The sequence below is a fragment of the Ochotona curzoniae genome, unplaced genomic scaffold (genome assembly GCF_017591425.1).
Source record: "Ochotona curzoniae isolate NIBS_2020 unplaced genomic scaffold, NIBS_Ocur_1.0 scaffold_3208, whole genome shotgun sequence".
NCBI classification, from domain to species: domain Eukaryota; kingdom Metazoa; phylum Chordata; class Mammalia; order Lagomorpha; family Ochotonidae; genus Ochotona; species Ochotona curzoniae.
Genome location: NW_024467106.1, coordinates 59,767,437 through 59,785,231, shown reverse-complemented (window position 1 = coordinate 59,785,231; position 17,795 = coordinate 59,767,437). Strand labels below are relative to the sequence as shown.

At 46.6% G+C, this 17,795-nt stretch overlaps 1 long non-coding RNA gene across 1 annotated transcript; it reads left to right on the top strand.

The window, feature by feature from the left end:
• Positions 1 to 956: 956 nt before the first annotated feature.
• On the top strand, positions 957 to 17,399 carry LOC121145031. The gene is made up of 3 exons (XR_005881935.1): positions 957 to 966; positions 13,140 to 13,147; positions 17,316 to 17,399. It is a non-coding gene; the product is annotated as an uncharacterized LOC121145031 (long non-coding RNA).
• Positions 17,400 to 17,795: the final 396 nt, after the last annotated feature.

Below are 17,795 nucleotides of genomic sequence, written 5' to 3'. Positions count from 1 at the left end.
ATTTAGGGAGTAAACTAAAGAATGAAAGATCCCTTCTGTATCTCCTTCTCCTTTTCAATTTCATACACAGATGAATCCTTTTTTTTTTTTTTGTAAAACATAGTCTGTGTTTTATCAGTCTGATTTGACTGCCAAGGGATACTGAGTGGGTTGAAGCAGAGACCACTCCCTCCTCTGCACGGGCTGTCCTGGCCAGAAGAAGGGGAGGGACATTGTTCCCAGCTTACCCCTCCCACCCAGTCCTTGGACACTCTGGTTGGGCTAGAAAAGATAGCTGTAGTTTCACATTTTCACTGAAACAAAGAAAATAAATTTTAAGCTCAAGATATGAGCCAAGTAGTAGCATTTGGAAATTACTCTTAAAATACATTGTTTCTGAAAAAAATAAAAGAATCAAGATAAAGGTGAAAAAGAATTAGGGATAAACAGTCCTGTAGGTAGGATTATATCAGGAAAGAATATATAACCAAAAAATAACACTAAGATGAAATCTTTAGGCGAGAGCATTGTGGGGCAGTATGTCAAGCCATCAATTGAGGTACCTGTATCTGCTGTGGAAGCACTAATTCCAGGCCCAGCAGCTTCTTACATTTTAACGTGCATGGCACAGAGATTGTCACAACCCAGCTAACAACAGACGCTGCTAAGAGACGGGAGGTGGGGGTGGGGGGGGGGGGGGGGGTGGTGAGGAAGTAGCGACCAGGGGGGTCTGCGTAAAACCTAAGGAGCCCCAAACATCCTGCGCCGCTTGCTTTTACTGAATTTCATAGTTGCAGTACCAGCAATTCGTCAATAACTTCTTGTGAAGACAACCTTTAGATGCTTCAATGGAAGGAACATTTGACAATACAAGTGACCACTCCAGAATGATCTACAGAACAATCATACATTTTCAGGTTGATTTAGTTTTACTTTCCAGACCCTGTACCATTCACTCACAATCAAAGGTGCCAGGCTGTCTGGTGTGTGTGTACTGACCCCTGGAATCAGGTAACTCTTTGATCGCTATCTGATTAATCCGATGGTGGAAGCAAGCACCCCCAAGTAGTCATTCCTGCTGGTCAGCATGACCACAGGCATTGCCGCAAGCCGCTGCGTATTGTTCTCTTCAGATTTCTTTAGACGGAGATCAAAAGCACTGCAGACACAGGCTAGGTCAAAAGTAGGTCATTTACCGCTCCAGTAGACAGCCAGCAAGAGAGCCTGTGAGTTTCAGGGTTTGGGGGTTTGGAATTGCTGCATTTGCTTTCCGTGGATATTGGGAGGGAAGCCCCTTTTTTTCCCATGGAAGGTGGGGCTTGATCCATGGGAGCAGGCTCCTCCTCCTGTGCCTTAGTGTCCCCAGGCGTGCCTGGTTCTGCCCTGGTGGCAGTGGTGGGTGCCAGTCTGAGGGCACACACACACTCTTCTGGGGCTTCTCAGCAGTTTGATGTTCTCCCTGGGGATCACATCCATTGCTTCCTAAAGAGATACTGCTTCTCTCCCTTCCTTGCTGGCCTCACCGCCCCTCTCTCTCCCAGTGGGGAGTCATTTGCTCACTACCCCTGCCTTGGGAGATGGGTCCTGCAGCCCCCTGAATGCATCAAAATCCCTGTATAAAATGTCCCCTGTATAAAATGGAGGCAGGATTTGCCTAGAATTCCTGGGGAGCAGGGACATTACCTGGTGTGTGTATGAGAGGAAGCACAGTGGCAGGGACCATTAGTGGGCATTTTCCGAGTTTGAGCTGAGATGGACTTTCCTACACTGCTCTTCAATGCACATTCCCCACTGAAGGTGCCTAGACTCCTAATTCCAGCTCCTGACTCCAGCTTCCTGGCGGTGCAGACCCTGAGGGGTGGCTCCAGCATCTCAAGCTCCTTGTAACCCACTCAGAAGGCCTAGATTGAGTGCTAGCTCCCAGCTTTGCCCATCTGGCCCATAGTACACATTTAAGGCGTGAGCCAGCAATTGGGAGCTCTTTCTCTCTCTCAGTGTTTCTCAAATAATAAAGTATTTCCAAAATTAAAAATTTTAATGAGAAGGAGAGAAGAGTAGCCAGCACAAGAAAGAAAGGCCTAGACTCTGGGCCGAAAGCCTAGGCCTAGCGCTTACTGTGGGACATGTTACGAGGTTAGATGACCATGAACCTCTGTTTCTTCAATTGTGAAGCAGGCAACAGTAGCCTGATGCACTGTCTGTCTGCTTACCCACCTACCTGTGCCCCCCAAAAGGAGGAGCTGGCCAGCTGAGGGGCCCATAACCTCCTGACCTTCACTGCAAGTTCAGTTCCTGCAAAAAAAAAAAAAAAAAAAAAAAAAAAAAAAAAAAAAACACCCGGAGAGTCCTGCTTCCTCTCCAGCTGTCCACTGCTCCCCTAGACTCACTCCTGTGCTCCAGTCTCAGAGACGGTGGGGCAAAGGGAAGGTGATGGGAGGAAGGGAGGCTGGCAGGCCTGTAGATAAAGTGTCTGTGGCAAATCTTTGCGCAGGACAAAGTTGTGTCTCTGTTACTAGGTAAGACACAAACAGATATGGAAATGCAACCAAATGTTGGTCACTTTGGTTCAAACCGTAATTGAAGATTTTTGAAATTTTACCGTGTCTATTGTCCGTTGTTACTGCGTGGAAATGCAAATGGCATGGGGCCAAAGGTGTTCATTGGGGACGCAGCTGGCAACTGCAGAAACCCCAGGTATACAGACATTCATCACGATGTGACCCTGTCCTCAGTTAGGAAAAGCAAGACGCAAGCCTCAGCGGGGGCTCTACAACCCAGGAACTCCCCCTTTGCCATGGCTAGCTCCTGACTTGAATCTGTAGCGATTTTGGATTGCTGCTTGGATCTGGGGCGGATGGCTGTGCTCGGCCCCAGTCCCGGCCAGCCGGCTCAGGCTCCTCCAGCTGCAACCTGTGAACCTGGCACCATAGAACCCTACTGGCAGAACCAACTCTCCCCGTGAAGGAATCAGAACGTGGAGTGCCTTCATTTGATCATTATTGAGCTTTAGCTGATTTGAACACCCCTAAGCACCTCAGGCCTTCAGGTCACTTACAGATCTTTTTAGGCCAGTTATAGATCTTGCACCATTTCTGTAAGGTGAGGATGTTCCTCAAAGCTGTGATTCTTTTGAGAGGTCCCTCTGATGGAGACAACAAGGAAATGTTCTTTGTAGAAAATCCATCTGAGTTATAAAAACCAAGACTTTGCTCTCTGCCCCCAAAGCCATGGGGCCCCAGTGGGTGTCTTCCTTTACCCGGTTCAACATTCTAAGTGCCAGCTGCTCCCCGAGGACTCCCCACCTCTCTACTGGGGCATCCTGCCCTGCTCCCACGGGCTCACCATGCTACCGGACTTGAATATCTGCATCTCAAGAGAAAACAAAAGAATCTTTCATTATCCTTACTACTAGCTCGTCTCTCCAGGCTGTTCATTTCCTTTGCTTTCAGCACAGGGTGATTGCATAGACCACACTGCTGCCTCTAACAGTGACATTTTTTTTTCCTCCTGTTTACCCATTCCCATCTTGCAATCCCTTGATACTCTGCCTGGGAGAACTGGCGCCTTTTGCATCCTTTTTTATTTCATACTAACATTTGCACATGCCCTGTAGGGATTCTGCAATACTACTAGGGAGAAGTAAACAGCAGCAGCTTGGCCCTACATTTGGAGCCGATCACAAGACAAACAGTAACCAAACACAACTCTGGCCACAGTCAGTTTTCTTAATGAGAAGAAAAACCGTCACATAAGATGACACTTGTCTGACAGTGTTTCTGATGGCTTCACCCAGGACCATACTGTTTATCCTGAACTAACCTTCCAAGAGGTGACTGTGTCAACATCTGGGCTGTACCACAAACCACCAGCCAGCTCCTCCCCCCCAGGAAGGAGGTCGTGTTGGGAGATGGGGCTGACCAAGAAGGCTGCAGCTCTGCCTCTTCAGCGTGACCTCAGTTCTCCATCCAGAGGCAGAGTGGACGGCACACCCTTTGTACCTGGACTGGCCTAGAGACAGGCTTCGAGCTACATCATGCAGAAGGGGCTTGGTGTGGCGATGAGACTGGGTGCCCTTCTGTGTCTCTGCTGCTAATAACCCAAACCACAGACTGCGTAAGTTAACAAAAGTGGTTTATTGTGGTTCAAGGTTCTAGATTCGTAATGGAAGGTCCCTATATGGTGGTGACCTTTTTGGTGTCAGTGTCCCAAGATGGGGTAGAGCATCACATGAAAGAAAAAGAGAGAGAGAGAGAGAGAGAGAGAGAGAGAGAGAGAGAGAGAGTCTCTTCCTCTTCTGACAAAGCCTCCAGAATTCAGCCACAGGCTCAATTTCAGGTGGAGATGAAGTATGTCTTGCCTATAACCGCTTCAGCCACCCTGGTCAGGTCCAGGTGTGTGGGGAAGCCATGCTGGAAGGGTCAACCCCAGGGATGCCAGGGCCAGGCCCATCTACGACAGACACTGTGCAGAGCAGAGCTATCCAACTGAACCCTGCCCCAACTCTTGACCTGGAGAAATCTGCACAAATGAAAAGGATGGTTGTCAGTGTAGACAGTGATACCCTTGGGTGACTTGTTGTGAGCAGCGAAAGTTTCTGGGACATCGCACAATTAATTACAAGGGTCAGCAGATGGAAAGGAGGTTTATGAGTTTACAAGGTAAGGGCCAGTATTGTGGCACAGAGAGTTAAGCCTACAGCTGCAATGCTGGCAGCGTATATGGAAGCTGGTTTGCATCCTGGCAGCTCCATTTCCTGTGTAGCTCCCTGGTCAAGTGCTGGGAAAGCACCAGAAAATGGCCCAAGTACTTAGGCCTCTGCCGCCTAAGATTCCTGATGTGCTCATTTTAAAGAGTGAACCAGCAGATGGAGCATCTCTCTCCGACTGTCATCTCTGTCTCCCTTCTCTCCTTCCCTCTCTGGAACTCTGTCTGTCAAGCAAATCTGAGATTAGAGCTGCCACCTAATCTTACCTAATCTAAAGAAGCATAGACCCAGCGAGAGCTCAGAATGTATCTTAGTGACTGAATGGCCCAAAGCCTTGGAACCCTGCACCCACGTGGGAGACCCGGAGGAGGCTCCTGGCTCCTGGCTTTGGATCGGCTCATCTCCAGTCATTGCAGCTATTTGGGGAGTCAATCATCAGATGAAAGATCTTTCTCTCTGTCTCTCCTCCTTTTTGTATATCTGCCTCCCCAATAAAAAATATCTTTTTAGGGCCCGGCGCGGTGGCGCAAGTGGTTAAAGGTCCTCGCCTTGCACGCCCGGGATCCCATATGGGCGCCGGTTCTAATCCCGGCAGCCCCGCTTCCCTTCCAGCTCCCTGCCTGTGGCCTGGGAAAGCAGTCGAGGACGGCCCAACGCTTTGGGACCCTGCACCCGCGTGGGAGACCCGGAAGAGGCTCCTGGCTTCGGATCGGCATAGTATCGGCCTGTTGCGCTCACTTGGGGAGTGAATCATCGGACGGAAGATCTTCCTCTCTGTCTCTCCTCTCTGTATATCTGCCTTTCCAATGAAAAAATAATAAAAATAAATCTTTAAAAAAAAATATCTTTTTAAAAAGGAGAAAAATAATGAGTACACTGTCATAGCAGTCAGTGGCTGTGAAAAGAAAGTTGGTTTTGGTATTGACAGAGGCAACACAAGTGTGTTAGCAGAGATGGCTGAGATGGACTCTTCACACAAGGAGTTCAGACGTGACACTGAGAGCAGTTAGTAAGGTGGCAAGGTTTAATGGGATGGGACGGTGCGTCTAGCACAACAGACAGGCACCTCTCCAGATCTGAAAAGGAGTGTCCCATCATCCAGACTGAAGTTAGAGTTCATTAGAGAGAATTCTCCCAGCAGGCCAAGGGAGCATCAGAGCTCTGAGAGTTGCTGAGAGCGATACACTGCCCAATCCGGGCGACTTGCCCGACTGTCTACATTCGGTCTGGGGCTTACGAGCGAATGGAGTCCAGGTCTTCCCACTGATTCTCTCCTAGCCCCACTTCCGGATGAAGTTGGTTGGGTGTGAAATTAGTGAAATTCCTGCTGAGGTTTTACTATCCGGTGTTATTAAGCTGGGTAGCCCAGTGGTCACCAAGCAGAGAAGATGCTCCCTGGGGTACTTCCCTGGGGGACCAACAGAATCTCCTATAAAATCGCTGGGGCACGTGTAGGATTTCATAGCACAAAATCCTGAGCAACTTCCAAGCCGTGTTTTGGAGGCTGCTACCTGCCTTTCCCAAAGCACTTTGCTTTCTTTAGGCCCCTTCACACATGAGTCAACTTCTAACTTCCTGGCTACATCCCTCTGTGGGTAGATGCATGTGCCTTTCAAATAAAATAAATAAACAAATACCTTAAATAGCTATTCTTCAGAAATACTCATACCTTACACACCTGCATATTAATATACATCAATATATTAAATTTGTGTTTATACCATATAAGTATTGCTAATCACAATAAAAAGTAGGGAAGTACCTAAATGTCTCTCAAAAGAGAACTTTAAATAAACGATGGCACCTTCATTCTACAGAAAACTACGTGACACTTTGAGGGGGCATGAAGCATTCCAGTTCAGGATGGAACTTCCTCCCAGTGCTCTGCAGACTGTGACACAAAATTCAGAGGCGTAGGGTCACTAAGCCTGTGATCTTGAGGTAAGAACGAGGTGGTGGAGCCAGGGTGGGTGGGGGCCAACCCGTGACACATGTCAGGACACACCCCAGCTCTCTTAGAATCAGAAGGTAGGCAGGTGTGAGATACACAGACCTTATCCACAACACCCAGCTGTGGATGTCCACAGCCAGCCACTGGTCCCTCTACGGAAGCCCTGGTGGGTCTGGCCCGCCGTTGTTCAGGGTCTGAGGTTTGACAGGGCTGAACATGAGCTGTACCTTTTGCCAACATGCTTCTGTGTGGTGTTGTAGGCAGTGCCCAGTTGAAAACTCTACAAACAGTTGTTGAATACTAAACTGCAGGGATTGTTATCAATTGTGGCAAACTGACAACAGCACCCGGCACGGAGCAGAAGGGAGCAGGAAGCCTTCCCCAGGGAGGAATCTACAGGACAAACATCCATGCTCCCTGGAGGCTCCTTCCCACTTGGGCTAATGAGAGAGGTGTGTGGAGAATCCAGCCTCCCTGTGGAGTTCTGTACTTCCACCTCCTGGGAAAGACTCTGCATGAAGCCAATTGACTTTCTGGCATTAGTGCTAGGGAGCAGGTGACAGATCGCCCTGCGCTCATGGGAAACCAGGATACCTCAACTCTCCTGGTGAATCTTCCACAATGACAGTCAATAAAAATTATTCATTCTGTGGGCATAGGAACGCTATTTAAGAAACTGATAAACCAGAGAATCAAGATGGCAGAATCAACAGACAAACATTAGGCAGTGTGAACCAGGCAAGGCACATTCCAGGAAATAGGAGAAGACAGAACGACAACAGAGGGGTACCTGGAGACTGACGGACACAGGAGAACAGTGGACACAATGGTGTGGTGTTGCAGTGATCAATAACCCAGCAGCATTCAGCGAACGGCAATCTGAAATCCATCAGCAGCCAGAACTCCATCAGCAACAAGGTGGGAAGGGACGTTCACCAGGAGCTGAAGAAGTGAACCCAGACAAAGAGCTGCCCATCCTGCTAGTCTGTTTGATCTGACCAGGAGCAGACACAGCAGGTCCCAGTCGGGCGACACAAGAACAGGGTAGATTGCACATCCCAGTCCACCCTGCACAGCCAAGTTGGCATCATTTTGTATAGGGAGGCAAAGGTTATGGGACAGTACTGCACAGGCACTGAGCTGGGAATGAACTTACTTCTGGCTCAATGAACTGTAACAACGTGACATCCTAAAGATTGGTCAGACCTGACAGTCGCAGATCAAGAACTCTAGTAGTGGCATAGGAGGCACCATTTTGTGCAGTGTGGAAAGACTTTAAGAGAGTGAGAGGAAGATTTGAAATATAGCCTATCAGGATCAAATCTGATAACCCTTAGACAACAGACTCGAGTCAGCACTAGACAATAGTAAAGCTACACAGGCATAAGGGGAGAATCGGGAGCAACCCTCAAAGCCTCTTAACAGGAGGTCATGCATATGGAGCAGGGGGGAGACCCCAGAGTGGAGCAGGAGGTCAGGAGGAGGCTCACACCCCAACCCTGAAGACTCCCAGATCCTCACCAAGGACCATCAATACGGACACCAAGGACTACATCCCAACTGCTAAGGAGACTATAGGGAATAGGAGTGCCTTCAGAGGCCGAGAACTCTGAGGTCACCCACCCCCATCTGGAGCCTCCACAGGGGATAGAAGAAGTCCAAACTCTGCTGTGTAGAAACCAGTGCCATCAGAACAATGGCCAGGAGCCCTGAGATCTGCAGAAACAAAAGAATAATAAACTTCCTTCGGGACTAAGGAGGTGAGCTCTCTCTGGTCCTTGCCTGGCTCTGGCTCTGGGTCCCCACCCTCCCTCGCAGTGACCATTAGTATTGCTCCAGAAACCCCTCAAAACAAACAAACAAACATACAAACAAAAAATCTAGAATGGACAGACAACAACAAGGAAAGCTTAGAATCAGACAGGAAATGGCCAACGTGGATCGGAACATGCCTCACTAGGTGGGACACAAAGATTAGTTACGCCTCACTAGGGTATTGGGTATTTCTCTGCACACCCATCCTAAAAAAGTGTTCTGTACCTAAACTGATAACTGTATGGAATCAGGTTGAATATAAACCAAAATTGAAATGTCTATGAAGAAGTCACAGGATGTATGTAGTTAAGAAACTGCATTTTCCTATCAACATACTATTAATCAATACTACATCAATTAATACCATAAGGTTGTAAATAGCTGATGATGTTATGTTCGGGCTTTTAATAGATTGGGATGATAATCTGCTGGCTTTACCTTCAGACCAGAGATGGTCTCACCAAGAAATCTTTGAACCCACTAGGATAATAAGACACTGGACTTTATGCTTGGTAAATACTTCCAATGAAAGAACCTCAACTGAATTTGAACTGTGGTAATGCAGCAGGTGGAGAAATCCACCATGAGGAGAGGGTTCGGGGAGGGGTGGGGGAAATCCCAGTGCCCATAACACTGTGTCACATAAGGCAATGCTATTAATAAAAAAAAAAAAAAAAAGAGTGCAGGGACAACAGTGAGCTGTGCATGAGCTGAGCTGGGAGTGAACTCACTGAGCTCAGTGCATTGCAATGGTCTCACTTGTAAAATAACACTGACTTAGGTATCTTATGACTCAAAATAGGTCCATGTAGCCTCAGGCATAAACACCCGCAGGTTCCAGTAATATCAAGCACCACCAGCAACCTAGCTATTCATCTGGTGTCTCTGCAGTCCTGGGAACTGCTCAAACTGGAAGTGGGAGAAAGGTTGTACAAACAACAGTGAAGCCTCAGCATGGTATCATAGGAGCTGGAGATTGGTAAGCCAGGAGCTCGGGTTACAGAGACCATGGTGGAAATCTAACACAAGAACCCAGACCTGGAACTTGCTGGAGGGAGTGGCACAACTGACTGCAAACAAAGAACCATGTACCAACCACAATAAGTAAAATCACATTGTAGACCTGTGGGTGACACAGCTTAGAACCGATTCCAAGGAGAATCCGATAACCAGAAGTACAATGAACAAAGGAAAAAGAGGAGACAGAGACACAGTGAATATTGCTGAAGACTCCCCTGCAAAGGAGCAAAACCCTATGCCAACCTCAGAGTTCACTGAGGAATATATTGAGAAAATGGGGGATACAGAATTTAAAACACTTGTTATAAAGCTTCTGATCAACAATGAGAAGCATGTAAAGAAAGCATTCAAGGAATTTAAGGAATATGTCACACTGGAAATGAATTGAATGAAAGCTGGTATATCAGAAATTAAGAACATAGTAGAGCAATTTAAAAGTACAGTGGAGAGTCTCCAAAATAGAATGAAGCAAGCAGAAGAAAGAATCTCAGAATTGCAAGGTATTTCCTGTCACCAGGGGAAAGCAAACAAAAAGCTGGAAGCAGAGCTGGATCAGGCCAAAAAAAATATTCAGGAATTGAAAGACACTATTAACAGGCCAAATATAAGCATTATGGGAGTCCCAGAAGGTGCAGAAAGAGAAACTGGTTTTACAAATATATTTAATGAAATAATAAGAGAAAATTTCCCTAATCTAGAGAAAAATCTAAGAAACAACATCCAGGAGGGGCACAGAACTCCCAACAGGCTTGATCAAAAGCGATCTTCACCAAGGCATATGATCATCAAGCTCTCTTCAATTGAACATAAGGAAAAGATCCTTAAATGTGCTTGTGAAAAAAATCAACTGACATATAAAGGAATGCCAATTAAACTCCCAGGAGATCTCTCACATGAAACTCTACAGGCAAGAAGAGAATGGAGTGACATATTCTAGATTCCTAAGGCAAAAAATTGTTGGCCCAGGATAACATATCTAGCAAAGCTTTTCTTTGTCTTTGAAAATGAAAGAAAATTCTTCCACAGTAAAGAAAAGTTAAAAGAATATGCCTCTTCCAAACCTGCCCTACAAATGATACTTAAAGATGTTCTCCTGACAGAGAAGAGGAATAGCACCTACCAAAACCAAAGATAAATGTGTAACATAAGAACAGTAAAATAACAACAGAAGACTAAATCAATGAACAACCCATTGCTAAAAATGACAGGACCAAATTACTACCTATTTGTATTAACCCTGAATGTAAATCGCTGAAACTCATCAATCAAATGTCATAGATTAGTAGATTTGATTAAAATAACAAAACCCATCTATGTGTTGCCTACAGGAGACATATCTCACCAACAAAGATCAGCAGAAACTGTATCTCATAGATTTTGAGTTTTTAAATTTAGTTTCATCTCTTCAAAACACTTTCTCATTAAATTCTTCATTGACTCATAGATCACACAGTAGCATCATTTTCTTCAAGAATGTTCTTGACTTCCTTTTTCATTTCTTCAGCAACACATTAGTCATTCGGCAGTATGTGACTTGACTTCATGGTGTTTTTAATTTCCTGTTTTCTTCTTGTTGTTGATTTTATTTTGTACTTTTCATTTAAGGGGATGTACAGTAGCTGTGTAATGGAGGCTTATCATATCAAGTAGCATGTTCTTTAACTTCACGGCATTGTAAATTTCTATTTTTCTTCTATTTTTCTTTGATTTTGTATTATGACTTTTCATTTAAAGGAATGTATAATAACTGTGTAATGGAGACTATCATATCCAAATGTGAGGATACAATGCAGTATGCATCTCTACTCCCAGACAAAGATGGACTCCCAATGAAATTGTTTGTTATATCTTGACAATAGGATGCTGGACTCTCTGTCATTGTCCATGCCCGCAATGATGGACATGTAACTATTTATGAAGAACTATACTATAGTAATAATATGGGGGGAATTCGGTTGCAGGGAGTAGGGAACTTGAGGAAGGAGTAAGAAAAATCTCAGGGCCAATAGTAATAAATGTTAAAAAGAAAAAAAAAGTAAAAGTTAAACCACAAATCATACAATCATGGAAGCTCAGACCCAACCAACCAACTGTGGGTCCTCCTGTTTCATTTCTGAGAGTGGAATCTTGGGGCTTCAGAAACCTACATATTTGCAACCTATGAATTTGGGGATTTAAATTCAGCCTTGGTGAGCTCTTTAAGATCCAAAAAAGAATGGATGTGTTAGAACTCCCCCAAAACTGATTGGAGAAATGGAGCGTTCGAACTGGGTCTGCTTCCCTGAGACAACCAAGCCCGTTACTGACAGTTGGGTAGTGGAAGAAACGGAGGAAAGGAAGTGTGTATTTTGGAGCTCAGAGCAAGGAGACACACGGCAATCTGTCCCTTAATTCCCAGGCTCCAGAGGAGGTTGGCCATAGAGGTTCTTAGGGAAAGAAGCTGAGGCCGAGAGGTGTGTGTTCAGCTCCGGTCCAAGCTTGTGGTGGGTCTGCACAGTGCTCCCGGTCCTCCTTTAGGTAATAGGCCATATTGCAACCTTTGGGTGAACTTTTGTGATGGCGAAATTGACTGGTCAATCTGGGGGCTATGTGCAAGACCAGGCACGTTCCTGGAGAAGTCTCTCGAGACAAGGGTGAGCATCAAGGGCCAGGCGCAATAGTTCAGTGGCAATATCCTTGCTTTGAACAAACCAGGAACCCATGCAGGTGTTGGTTCATATCCTAGCTGCTCCACTGCCCATCCAGCTCACTGCACGTGGCCTAGGAAAGCAATAAAGGATGGGTCAAAGCCATGGGACCCTGCACCTGCAGGGACAACCTGGAGGAAGCTTCTGGCTCAGCTCTGGCCATTGTGCCCATTTGGGGAGTGAATTAGCAGACAGAAGATCTTCCTCTCCGTCTCTCCTCTTCTGTGTATATCTGAATTTCTAGTAGAAATAAATAACTATTTTTTTGAAAACTTAAAAAAAAGATCATCAGAATGTTATCTCCTGGGGGACATAAATGATCTCCTAAATCTTATGTTCAGGGACTGGGACAGGTGGTAACCAGCTGTGCTAATGTCTCAATTCAGTGAGCTAATTTTACTATTTTACTAAGAGGTTGATTTGCAGCCATAAACCAGGGCAGGAAAACTTGAGCTAAGGGAAGCAAGCTGGGAGCCCCCTGTAGATGAAGGCCTGATTGAGTTAGCATCTGCATACAAGGCAGATTTCAGTAATTTTGATATTTTTCCCAAATAACCACATATACACCATCACTCTGAGCAAAAGTCTGGATGCTTGACTATTTTGGTTTTGTTTGTTTGAGAGGCAAAATTACAGAGAGAGGGTCATTCCCAGGAAGGCTGCAACAGCTGGGACTTGGATGGGACTGGGCTGAAGCCAAGAGCCAGGAATTTCTTCCAAGTCTACTACTGCATGGGTAGCCTAAACTCTTGGGCCATCTTCTCCTGCTTTCTCCAAGACATTAGCAGGGACCTGGATCAAATATGGAGCAACCAGGACTAGAACAGGCACCATATGGAATGCCACTGTCACAGGCAGTGGTTTTACTCTTATGCCGTAATTCTGGCCGCTTGTTCGTTTGTGTTTCTAACTGACCTGGAATTTAAAATTTTGTTTTTCTCTGAAAAAAATAAGAACACAAGCTTGTGCCTTACACCCTCAGGGTAGTAAGTAGAGAATCCCCCACCAAGGGCTCTTACATAGCATCTCAAAAGACCAGGCTAGCCTGTCCCCATCCCAGTTTCAGTATTTTCTTGTTCCTGGGGACCAGTGCCTACAAAGGTTGAAATGCCTGTGAAAAACTGGTCCTGGTCCTCACCTTCTCCTCCATTTTCATTCCCCAACCCTAAGAACGCCCCCAAGATCCCCAAACTAGAAGAAGTCCAACCTGATGAAGGTCATTCTATCTATGCCCAGGCAGATGGAATCTCTTTGAATTTATATCTAATAAGTTCAATAAGACCGTGAGTTTGTTGCCTATTTCTTCTCTCAATTTCTGTGCCTCTTGCCCAGCATTTGATGCCCCACTTTCCTGTGCCACCTTGCTAACATTCTCTAAGGAAGGACTGTGGTTTTAAAGGCCAGCACTTTGCTCAAGGCTGGCGCTGCCTATGACCGACTGCTTCCCTTTCTCTTCTGCGCTTGACTGCTTCAGGTTGAGAAAGTCATGCTCCAGGAAGATGATCCAAAATATCAGTGTAAGATGTATACATCTTCCACATTTTACAAAGGACTTCTTTGAAAACTATATACTTTTTTCGAAGATTCATTTGGTTTTATTTGGAAGGTAGATTTGCAGAGAGAAGAGACGGAGAGGTCTTCCACCTGCTAGCTCACTCCCCCAATGGGTGCAGTTACCACAGCTGAACTGATTCAAAGACAGGAGCCTAAAGCTTTCTCCTGGTCTTACACATGGGTGCAGGGGGCCAGGGGTTTGAGCAATCTCCACTCCCTTCCCATACCATGAGCAGGGAGCTGGATAGGAAGTGGAATAGACAGGACACAAACCAATGCCCATGTAGGATGCTGGTACTGCAAGGTGGAGGATTAATCTGTTGAGTCACCATGCCAGTCTCTACACAGAGCTATTTAAGAAACATTTATATATATATATTTATTTGAACAGTCAAGTGGCAGAGAAAGAGAGAAAAAAAAAAAACCCATCTGTTGATTCACTTCCCAAATGCCTGGGGATAAGACAGGCCAAACTGAGGAGCCAGGAACGCAACCACAACTCCCAGGTAGATAACAGGGATGGAAATACTTGAGCCATCATCCACTGCTTTTCCTGGGTACGTTAGCAAAAAGCTGGGTTAGAAGTAGAGTAGCTGGAACTTGAATTTCCGTAGGGATACAGGTGTCCCAAGCAGAGTTCAATCCACTTAGCACAATACCTTTCCCCATATAGAGTGTTTTAAAATAATAAGGAAAACTGTGTTGGCTTAGAAGAGCACCATGTTGATTGATTTTTCTCCTATAAATTGAATTTGATACTTAGAAGATGTTTTCCCCAGAGCTCTATTTAATGATGTTAGCTTATAGAGACCGCATATTATCTTCGTATAGACCCTCAGAACCTGACCCAGGGCCTTCCTTCTGAAACAGTACCAGCAGCATGTATCAAATCTCTTTAATGCATATTTATTTGAAAGACAGAAACACAGAAGGACAGAGATAGCAGAGAAAAAAAAATCTTCCAAGATACCTGCTACCATCAGAACACCTAGGTTCTAGTTCCAAGTCTGGCTCCTGACTTCGGTGTTCTGCTGTTGTGTACCCTGGGAGGCAGCCTCTGAGCGCAGGATTGAACTGCAGGCTCTCACTTTATGATTCAGTCCAGCTATGGCATTGGAGGAGTGAACCAGTAGTTGCGATCTCTCTGGCTCTGCTTTTCAAATAAATAACTAATTTTTTTAAAAAAAATTTATTTATTTTTACTGGAACGTCAGATTTACAGAGAAGAAGGAGAAACAGAGAGAAAAATCTTCAATCATCTGGTTTACTTGCCTGACTTGTGTTTTGTTTGGGAATCAATCTAGCTTTTTTATTTCCTCCTTCCTTTGTTCTTTGCAAAAGGAATTATTTAAAAAGTAGGAAGGTGGCAGATGAAGATCTCTCCTGCATATATTTAATGTTAAAGTTGAGAATCAGGCTACACAGATGGAAGGATCTTGTAGTCTGTTGGGTGCTACATGCACCCTGGGACCCATGCAGGTGCCCACCTTAGGCTCAGACCCCTGGGCATTCCAGACTGCCTAAGGTCTCCCCACCCCTCTTCCCACCAGCACAAGGTGCTGACTGATATGCCTGGCAGTTCTCAACCTAAGAATAAAGAACGAAGCATTTACATTTATTCCTGACTTTGTCATTTCTTTCCAACGCCCAGGGGATAAAACCACATTTGCTGGTCCTAGGCATGCTTTTTGCCCACATTTTTGTTCTCCTGCGGCCAGGTAGGAAACGGGTACAAGAATCAGAGCAGGTTGTTCATCTTTCATGCACCAAGCAAAAAAAATGACAGCTTACTTCCCAGAGGCACACAGGTGGTCGCAGCCCACTCAATAGTAGGAATACAACTCAAAACAAAGAAGTACTTCTGTTTCCTTATCAGAAAAATTATTCTGACACTTTATAAAATGATTAGGAACAGTTTATTGAAGATTATTGCAACGTGGGGTATAACCCAGCACCATTTGTGCTGGGCCAACTGGGGGCGGCGGGCTCATGGGGGCCAAGGGTACAGGCTTGCTGGGGTCCTGGGGATGTGGCCGGTGGTGGGGCCGGTACAGGGACCTGGGAGCTCACAAGCAGCCAGGCTAATGAGTCTGAGGATTTCTCCACGTGATTGGTCCCTAACAGGGTGGGAGGAGAGGCGGGGAGCACCCTAGTACTGGCCTGGTGTGTGGGTGCACCAGGTTTGGGGAACTTAGAATGGGCTTGGATCTTGGGTGTGTTAAGGGATAAGGTTCCAAGTCAGCACATGTGCCAGGAGTTTGGGACCCTGGCGAGCAGATGGAGCTCCAGGCCAGCACACTACCCCACCAGAAGACTTGGCTTTGGAAGGCTGCTCTGAGGAACCCATGCAATCCTGGGTCTAAGGACTGTAGATTGATCAGGGAAAGTGGCAGGGGGATATGTAGGAGGGAAGATACCTGAAGGAGTATGCTTCAGGTGAGGAATGACTTCTGAGTGACTTCCATCAACAAGGCCATTGCACTTGCAGGTAAACAAAGGGACTGAAACCCAATGGTTTGGAGTAGGGAAGCTGGAGGAACTTTCTGGGTCAGATCGATGCACCAGTCCATGTGGGAGACCTGAGCTGGGCTAGTTAGCATGAATCACAGCTGAACACCACTCACTGACACACATGAAAGCTAGGGTTGGGGGCCTACCTGGTAGGACTAGATCACAGTACCACCAGTGAGAGCTGAAACACTGGATGGATAATGTTAGGTTGGACCATGACACTAACCAGCATGCAAGAGAACCAGGTCTAAGGGCAGATTTGATGAGGGATATGTGCGTCTACTCTTGTGGAACCGCAGTGTCTGCTGATGGAGGTGACAGGCTGGGCTAGGAATGGCCAAGGAACCCTCTAACACTCATGGGTACTGGGGTTGGGAATAGGCTGGGCTAGTCCAGCCTGCAGCACCCACAGGCATACCCCAAAACAGGGTGTGAAGCAGGCCAGGCTGCAACATCTATCAGCTCATACAAAGGCCTGGATGGAGGGGACAGATTATGTCAGGTAAAGATTCGGCACATGCAGGCACATGTGAGATCTGGGTCTGGGAGTGGGTCGGTGGGGGAACTTGGGAAATTAGTGGTGGGCTGTAGTTCCCACTAATGAACATGTGACTCAAGCTTGAGTGTTGATTAGGCCAGTCAAGGTACTCCACCTGTCAGCAAGTATGTGGGTTGGTTCTAGAGGGGTATTGACCAGGCAGGGCCAGGCCAGCCTTATCGCACTGGCATGTGCAGGAGCCAGGCTGGAGTGTGGGCCATGCCAGGTTAGGGTAGGCTACCACACCTACTAGTTTGTGTGAAAGCTAGCGATGTGAGCAGACTGGGCAGGGCTATGGTACGGGACCAACCAGAAGAGTTGGGACTGGGTATGAACCAAGCCAGGCTGCCACATCCAATGGCAAAGGCCACTGGGTGAGGAGCTATGGCAAGCTGTGTCAGAGCAACCACTGGCACCTGCAAGATGTGTGGCTGGGAACAGGCCTGGTCAGGGAGCTAAGGGGACTTACTGACTGGGCTGTAACTCCCGCTGTTAAGCACAATAGTCAGAATGGTGGGGGGGGGGGAAGGCGACACACTGGGCTAGACACAACAGCAGTGTCCAGTGTCCCTTGGCATATGTATGGACTGGGTCTGGGGTGTATCAGACTGGGCTAGGCTCCAGAACCCACTGGTGTTCATGAGAGCCTAAGTGGGTATAGGACAGGCTGGGCAAAGTCTCGGCACCTGCTGAACATGCAAGAGCTGGACCTCGGGGTGGACCAGGTGTGGCTAGATTATAGCACCCAAAATAAGAACTGGAATGGATATGGAATGGATGCATAAGGACATAGTTCCTGCCAGGACAAGTGGTGCATCAAGTCAGACTGGGCCAAGGATCCACTGGTATGTGTGAAATTTGCCACTGGGAGGAGACCTGATAAAGGAGCTTAGGGAACTCCTTTTTCCCGACACAGTATCTGCAGATAAGTGCAAGAACCAAGGCTGGGAGCAGTCTAGGCCAGGCCAGGTTATGACACCCACTGGCATACGTGTGGGTCGGGTCTGGGGGCAGGTCGGGTTAGGCCAGTTGACA